A 9118-nucleotide genomic window follows, 5' to 3' on the forward strand; every position below is an offset into this window, starting at 1 on the left:
CTCCGCCCCCAGACCACTGAGAGCCGCCCCTCATTGTATATATATATATATATAAATACACATATTTCCCCCTAATATACACAGATCAGCCATCACATGATGACCCCCCTCAGTCCATACCTACATTTACCGGCCACTTTATTAGGTACACCTGTTCAATTGCTTGGTAACACAAATTGCTAATCACATGGCAGCATTTAGGCATCTAGATGTGGTGAAGACGACTTGCTGAAGTTCAAACCAAGCATCACAATAGGGAAGAAAGGGGATTTAGGTGACTTTGAACATGGCGTGGTTGTTGGTGCCAGACGGGCTGGTCTGAGTATTTAATAAACTGCTGATCTACTGGGATTTTCACACACAACCATCTCTCAGGTTTACAGAGAATGGTCCAAAAAAGAGAAAATATCCAGTGAGCGGCAGATGTGGGGACAGAAGCACCTTGTTGAAGTCAGAGGTCAGAGGAGAATGGGTGGTCTGGTTCAAGATGATAGAAAGGCAACAGTAACCCAAATAACCCCTCGTTACACCCAAGGTATGCAGAATACCATCTCTGAACACACAACACATTGAACCTTGCAGCAGATGGGCTACAGCAGCAGAAGACTCAATTTCTGCTGCGACATTCAGATGGTGGGGTCAGAATTTGGTGTAAACAACATGAAATCATGGATCCATCCTGCCTTGTATCACCGGTTCAGGCTGGAGGTGGTGTAATGGTGTGGGGGGGGGGGGGATATTTTCTTGGCACACTTTGTCCCCTTAGTACCAATTGAGCATCGTTTAAATCCCACGGCCTCCCTGAGTATTGTTGCTGACCATGTCCATCCCTTTATGACTACAGTGTCCCCATCTTCTGATGGCTCCTTCCAGCAGGATAATACACCATGTCACAAAGCTCCAATCATCTCACCACTGGACAATGAGGTCACTGTACTCCAATGTTCTCCACACTCACCAGATCTCAATCCAATAGAGCACCTTTGGGATGTGGTGGGACGGGAGATTCGCATCATGGATGTGCAGCCAACAAATCTGCAGCAACTGTGTGATGTCATCATGTCACTATGGAGCAAAATCTCTGAGGAATGTTTCCAACACCTTGTTGTATCTATGCCACGAAGAATGAAGGCAAAAGGGGGTCCAACCCGGGACTAGAAAGGTGTACCTAAGTGAGCGCTCAGTGTATATACTTACCTATTCTCAGCCCGCTCCGCTCCAGTCCCTACAGTTGGGGATAGGGATGGTGGTGGCCAGTAACAGAGGGTTCCAGTGGGGAGGGTGGTTTAGTTTCTATGTAAGTCCTTCTCAGCATTGGGTCCCTATACTGGGGCCGCTACAGTACAGAACTTTCCTAGGGATGGGGCCTGGACCATGGAAGAAGCAAGGCCTTGTGTGTGTGGATTCCCTTCTAAACCTACGGCTTGGAGCAAGACAAGTGTGCAGTAGACATGTGCAAATCGTTTTGTTCCGAATTCGTTTTTTAACAAATTTGTTCATTCGGAAATATCCGGATTAATGAAAACCCATTTAACAAAATTTGTCCGAATATTCGTAAATTCGGAATTAGTAAATTCCTACATTCATACGTTCGTACATTCGTAAATGCGTACATTCGCGAAATCGTAAATGCGAACATTCGTAAATCCTTACATTCGTAAATACGTACATTCGTGCATTCGTAAATGCATACATTTGTAAATTCGTAAATGCGTACATTCGTGAATTCTTACATGCAAACATTCGTAAATGCGTACATTTGTAAATTCGTAAATGCGTACATTCGTAAATTCTTACATGCAAACATTCGTAAATGCGTACATTTGTGAATTCGTAAATGCGTACATTCGTGAATTCTTACATGCAAACATTCGTAAATGCGTACATTTGTGAATTCGTAAATGCGTACATTCGTAAATTCTTACATGCAAACATTCGTAAATGCGTACATTTGTAAATTCGTAAATGCGTACATTCGTAAATTCTTACATGCAAACATTCGTAAATGCGTACATTTGTGAATTCGTAAATGCGTACATTCGTGAATTCTTACATGCAAACATTCGTAAATGCGTACATTTGTGAATTCGTAAATGCGTACATTCGTAAATGCGTACATTCGTAAATGCGAACATTTGTAAATTCGTAAATGCGAACATTCGTAAATGCGTACATTCGTAAATGCGTACATTTGTAAATTCGTAAATGCGAACATTCGTAAATGCGTACATTCGTAAATGCGTACATTTGTAAATTCGTAAATGCGAACATTCGTAAATCCTTACATTCGTAAATGCGTACATTTGTAAATTCGTACATTCGTGAATTCTTACATGCAAACATTCGTAAATGCGTACATTTGTGAATTCGTAAATGCGTACATTCGTAAATTCTTACATGCAAACATTCGTAAATGCGTACATTTGTAAATTCGTAAATGCGTACATTCGTAAATTCTTACATGCAAACATTCGTAAATACGTACATTTGTGAATTCGTAAATGCGTACATTCGTGAATTCTTACATGCAAACATTCGTAAATGCGTACATTTGTGAATTCGTAAATGCGTACATTCGTGCATTCGTAAATGCGTACATTTGTAAATTCGTAAATGCGAACATTTGTAAATTCGTAAATGCGAACATTCGTAAATGCGTACATTCGTAAATGCGTACATTTGTAAATTCGTAAATGCGAACATTCGTAAATCCTTACATTCGTAAATACGTGCATTCGTAAATGCGTACATTCGTGAATTCTTACATGCAAACATTCGTAAATGCGTACATTGGCGAATTCGTAAATGCGTACATTTGTAAATTCGTAAATGCGAACATTCGTAAATGCGAACATTCGTAAATGCGAACATTCGTAAATGCGTACATTTGTAAATTCGTAAATGCGTACATTCGTAAATGCGTACATTTGTAAATTCGTAAATGCGTACATTCGTAAATGCGTACATTTGTAAATTCTTAAATGCGTACATTCGTAAATGCGTACATTTGTAAATTCGTAAATGCGTACATTTGTAAATTCTTAAATGCGTACGTTCGTAAATTCATGCATTCGTAAATTAGTGAATTCGTATATTTGTAAATTCGGAAATCTGAAATAATAATTAACTAATAATAATTTAGCTATTACTAACTATTAAATTATAGGTATTGTAATTTCCTTTCAAATTTGGCTGTTAGTGAACGTAACACATACAAATTTATCCGAAGTTACGGATTGTCCAAAATAATGAATGCCGCATCCAAATGAATGGAACGTAATGAATTAATAATAATAAATAACAATAATAAAAACTTTTTATTATTATTATTTATTATTAATTTGTTCCTTTCCATTTGTTTAGATGCGCCATTCGTTATTTCGGATAATTCGTAACTTCGGATAAATCCGTATTTGTTACGTTCACTAACAGCCAAATTTGAAAGGAAATTACAATACCTATAATTTAATAGTTAGTTACTGTTTCAGATTTTCGAATTTTCGGGTTTTTGAATTTTCAAATTTCGAATTTACAAATTTCCAAATTTTCTAATATACAAATATACAAATTTATGAATATACAAATTTTCTAATTTACGAATGTGCGAATTTATGAATTCCCGAATATGCAAATGTACGAATTTACGAATTGCAATCATAACAAATGACCTGAAAAACAAAAATAAATAAATAAATAAACGAATGAAACAAAAATGAAAATGAACACATTTTTTGGCAGTGCACATGTCTAATGTGCAGTGCTGAAGAACTGGTGGCAGATAGTGTTACGCACCGTTATGCCGTGTACACACGAGCGGACTTTTCAACCGAACTGGTCCGCCGGAACGAATCCGTCGGACAATCCGATCGTGTGTGGGCTTCATCGGACATTCAGCTGACTTTTTTGGTCGAAAATCAGACGGACTTTAGATTTAAAACATGTTTCAAATCTTTCCAATGGACTCGAGTCCGGTTGAAAAATCCGTTCGTCTGTATGCTAGTCCAACACTGAAAACCCACGCTAGGGCAGCTATTGGCTACTGGCTATCAACTTCCTTATTTTAGTCCGGTGTACATCATCACGTACGAATCCGTCGGACTTTGGTGTGATCGTGTGTAGGCAAGTCCGGTCGTTAGAAAGTCCGTCGAAAGTCCGTCGTAACTCCGTCGGAAAGACTGTCGGACCTTTGAAGCCGAAGAAGGCTGGCCATACATTATACAATTTTCATACAATCTTCTGTACAATTTTCGTTAGATTTACCTACAACTGTGTAGTGTAAGGGCCTGCCTAATTGGATACAATTGAAAGTGTTGTTTAGTTTTGACCTCATTTTTATTTGTTTTTTGGTAAATCTAAAAGAAAATTGTACAAGGACATTGAACATGTATGGCCAGCCTTAGCCTTCAAAATGCTCTGTCATCTGTTGCCGTGACGGGTAGGAACAGACCATTATAACCGGCTGGTGTGGTGACATTGGGGGTTATTTACTAAAGGCAAATCCACTTTGCACTGCAAGTGCACTTGGAAGTAAAGTCGTTGTAGATCCGAGGGGGACATGCAAGGAGAATAAAAAAAAACAGCATTTTAGCTTGCACATGATTGGATGATAAAATCAGCAGAGCTTCCCCTCATTTTAGATCTACCCCTTAGATTTAGAGCGACTGCCCTTCCAAGTGCACTTGCAGTGCAAAGTGGATTTACCTTTCGTAAATAACCCCCTATAGTCCTTTCCTGTTGTGGGGCTGGGTGAAGTAATATGGCCTCTGGCCACAAGATGGTGCTAACTCCCACAAGAGCAACATAAAACATGGTCAATCATGTTGGCCGCATGCAGTTCCCTTATGCGGTCACCTGCTTACTGCTAACATCACGTACAGGTCCTCACTCTACTGCATACATATATGTATACAGTATATATATATATATATATATATATATATATAAAAAATAAGGCTGTTACTGATTAAAATTTTCGTGTTTGATTAATCTATTTTTTTTAAATCGATTAATTGACTAATTTCGATTAATTATAACGCACATTTATATATATATATATATATATATATATATATATATATATATATATATATATATATATATATATATATATATATGTTCTAAGTAATTTCCTAGCAAAAAAGAGTACTGATGTTAACTTTTAAGCAACAAATGTTTCATGCGAAAAAAAGTGCAAAAACAGCTCTGGCAGCATAAGGGTTAAGGGACACAGCTTTCATGTGAATGAGCCCCATTTGTCCCAGCATAAGCTATCAGAGAGGGAAATACCCCCACAGGGGGGACACAAGTTCTGGCGATTACTAGGAGCTAAAGGGGCTTCTCACATCCGGTTTTGACTCTGGAACAGGAAGTGAAGGGAAATCTCCCGAAAGGGGACACCTTTTAATGACATAATGATGTTATGGAGTGTGTACACATCTCTGACACCAGGTGTCCGCCGGTCTCTACACATTCAGAAAACTGTGACAACAGGCAGCTCCCCTCTCCCCTTACCGGAAAGCCTAGGGGAGCGGGCTTGTCTATCGGTATGAGGAGTGTGGGTCTCCGTTGCCGTCTGCCGCCCCTCCACTGTGTCTGGCTCCCTCCACCTCTCGCTCTGCTCCTGGACCTGAAGTTCAGCTCGCGCTCCCACAGTTGGTGGAGGAGGGGGTAGGCCATGTCACGTGACCCGCTATCGCTGATAAGCCAAAGAAGAAAACCACACCCCACGTGACTCCTCCCCCCTTCCCTTCGCTAGCAGACGGAGGCACTTGGGGAAGGGGGGAGGAAGCCGGCGGAGAGGTGAGTACCGATCAAAAGAATTTTGATCAATCAAAAAAATTAATGATTAATCGAGAAATGAATCGTTAATTTCCGCAGCCCTAATATAATATATATATATATACACAGTGGGGAAAATAATTATTTAACCCCCTGCAGATTTTGTAGTTTTGCCCACTTACAAAGAAATGAATGGTCTAGAATTTTTATCATAGGTGTATTTTAAGTGATAGAGACAGAATATCAACCAAAAATCCAGAAAATAACACGCTATAAATGTTATAAATTGAGTTTCAGTTCAGTGAGTAAAATAAATACTTGATCCCCAAGCAAAACATGACTTAGTACTTGGTGGAGAAACGCTTGTTGGCAAGCACAGAGGTAAGACGTCTCTTGAGGGATTTTGGCATAGCTCCCAACTGTCCCTGATTTCGAGGGACTGTCCCTGATTGTGAGGGACTGTCCCTGATTTCGAGGGACTGTCCCTGATTTCGAGGGACTGTCCCTGATTTGGAGCAATGTCCCTCTGTCCCTCTTTCCTCTTCATTTGTCCCTCATTTTGGTCTGATCTATATAGATGTATATTTTATCTTTCAAAAAGTGTTTCCCAGAGCTAAACCTTTCATCCAATTTATAAATTGCTGCATTTGTAAAATTTAAATGCCAATATAAAGGAATAGTAGCGGTAAATCTAGTTTATTAACCTTTTTTTTTTTTTTTTTGTTAATCCTCCTTTAAGGGGGTGTGACCGGGGGGGGGGGGGGTGTCCTATGCCTACATAAGTTTGCTGGTAGGTGTCCCTCATTCCCATCTCAAAATGTTGGGAGGTATGTTTTGGTTCACTCTTCTTTACAGATCTTCTCTAAATCCATAATGTTTCTTGGCTGTCACTTGCCTATTACTGTCACAAGGGATGTTTACATTCATTGTGACAAAAATAAAAGTGCTAAAAAAAAAGAAAAATTTAAAGGACAGTGTAAAAATAAAAAGTTTAAATCTACAGAATATCGGCACCTGATATCGGCCTGAAAAGCAGATGAAAAACCGGTATCGGCACTGAAAAAACGATATTGGTTGACCCCTAATTTGTATCATGTGTTTTTTCTGGATTTTTGGTTGATATTCTGTCTTTATCGTTTAAAATACACCTATGATAAAAACTGATAGACCCTTCATTTCTTTGTAAGTGGGCAAACTTACAAAATCTGCAGGGGATTAAGTAATTATTTTCCCCACTGTATATATATATGAGGGAGGTGTGCGACTGGCCTCAAATGTATTCATCATCTGAGTCTGTCTGGGATTACATGAAAAAAACAAAAGGATTTGAGGCAGCCGACATCCACAGAAGATCTGTAGTGGGTCCTCAAAGATGTTTTGAACAGGGGTTTAAAAGTTTAGAGGCAATCTGTATCTAGTTGTGGAGAAGAAAGTCTTTGGCCCCTTTCACACTGGGGCGGTGGGGGCGTCGGCGGTACAACAGCGCTATTTTTAGCGGTGCTGTACCGTCGTTCTTGTAGCGGTATTCGGCCGCTAGCGGTTCGGTTTTAACCCCCGCTGGCGGCCGAAAAAGGGTTAAATCCGCTCGTACAGCGCGGCTATAGCCGCGGTATTACCGCGGTATAGCCGCGCTGTCCCATTGATTTCAATGGGCAGGAGCGGTGAATACACCGCTCCTTCCCCGCTCCAAAGAAGCAGCTCGCAGGACTTTTTTTACCGCCCTGCGAGCGCACCGCTTCAGTGTGAAAGCCCTTGGGCTTTCACACTGAACAAACAGCGGAGGCTGTTTAGGGGCGGTTTTCAGGCGGTATTTTTAGCGCTATACCGCCTGAAAACCGCTCCAGTGTGAAAGGGGCCTTTGGGTGATGAAATGTATGTTATTAAACTGTATTGGAATTTCTTTTTTTTGTACCTAAATTTAAGAATAATAAAAGATATTGAAGAAAAAAAAAAAGATCTGTAGTGGGTCCTCCAAGATGTTTTGAACAGCCTACCCAGCCTGCCAAGTTCCTTCAAAAACTGTGTGCAAGTGTACCTAGAAGAATTGATGCTGGTTTGAAGGCAAAGGGCGGTCACACCAAACATTGATTGGATTTGGATTTCTCTTCTGTTCATTTACTTTCCATTTTGATATTTAACCACTTGACCACTGGGCACTTAAACCCCCTTCCTAACCAGACCAATTTTCAGCTTTTGGTGCTCTCACATTTTGAATGACAATTACTCAGTCATGCAACACTGTATCCATATGAAATTTTTGTCCTTTTTTTCACACAAATAGAGCTTTCTTTTGGTGGTATTCAATCACCGCTGGGTTCTTTATTTTTTGCGCCGTAAAAGAAAAAAGACCGAAAAATCTGTAAAAAAATACATTTTTCTTCATTTCTGTTATAATATTTTGCAAATTAGTAATTTTTCTTCGTATATTTTGGCCAAAATTTATACCGCTACATATCTTTGGTAAAAATAACCCAAATCGGTGGATATTATTTGGTCTTTTTGAAAGTTATAGAGTCCAAAAGCTATGGTGCGAATATCTGAAAATTGATCACACCTGAAGTACAGACGGCCTATCTAATTTCTTGAGACCCTAACATGCCAGAAAAGTACAAATACCCCCCAAATTACCCCTGTTTGGAAAGAAGACATTCCAAGGTATTTAGAAAGATGCATGGTGAGTTTTTTGAAGTTGTCATTTTTTCCCACAATTCTTTGCAAAATCAAGGTTTTTTTTTTACTTTTTTTTTTTTCCACAAAATTGTCATATTAGCAGGGTATTTCTCACAGACCGCATATGCATACCACAAATTACACCCCAAAACACATTCTGCTATTACTCCCGAGTACGGCGATACCACATGTGTGAGACTTTTACACAGCGTGGCCACATACAGAGGCCCAACATGCAGGGGAGCACCTTCAGGCGTTCTGGAGCACCCAGGCCAATTCTGACATTTCTCTCCTACATGTAAAAATCATCATTTATTAGCTAGAAAATTACACAGAACCCCAAAACATTATATATGTTTTTTTAGCAAAGACCCTAGAGAATACAATGGCAGTCATTGCAACTTTTTATCTCGCATGGTATTTGCGCAGCAATTTTTTTTAACGCGTTTTTTTGGGAAAAAAAACTGTTTTGTGCTTTACAAAAACCAAAACAGTAAAGTTAGCCCAATGTTTTTGCATAATGTGAAAGATGAAGTTACGCCGAGTAAATAGATACCTAACATGTCACCCTTCAAAATTGCACGCGCTTGTGGAATGGCGCCAAACTTTGCTACTCAAAAATCCCCATAGGCGACACTTTAAAATTTTTTACTGGTTACATGTTTTGAGT

The sequence above is a fragment of the Aquarana catesbeiana genome, linkage group LG11 (genome assembly GCF_042186555.1).
Source record: "Aquarana catesbeiana isolate 2022-GZ linkage group LG11, ASM4218655v1, whole genome shotgun sequence".
Taxonomy (NCBI): domain Eukaryota; kingdom Metazoa; phylum Chordata; class Amphibia; order Anura; family Ranidae; genus Aquarana; species Aquarana catesbeiana.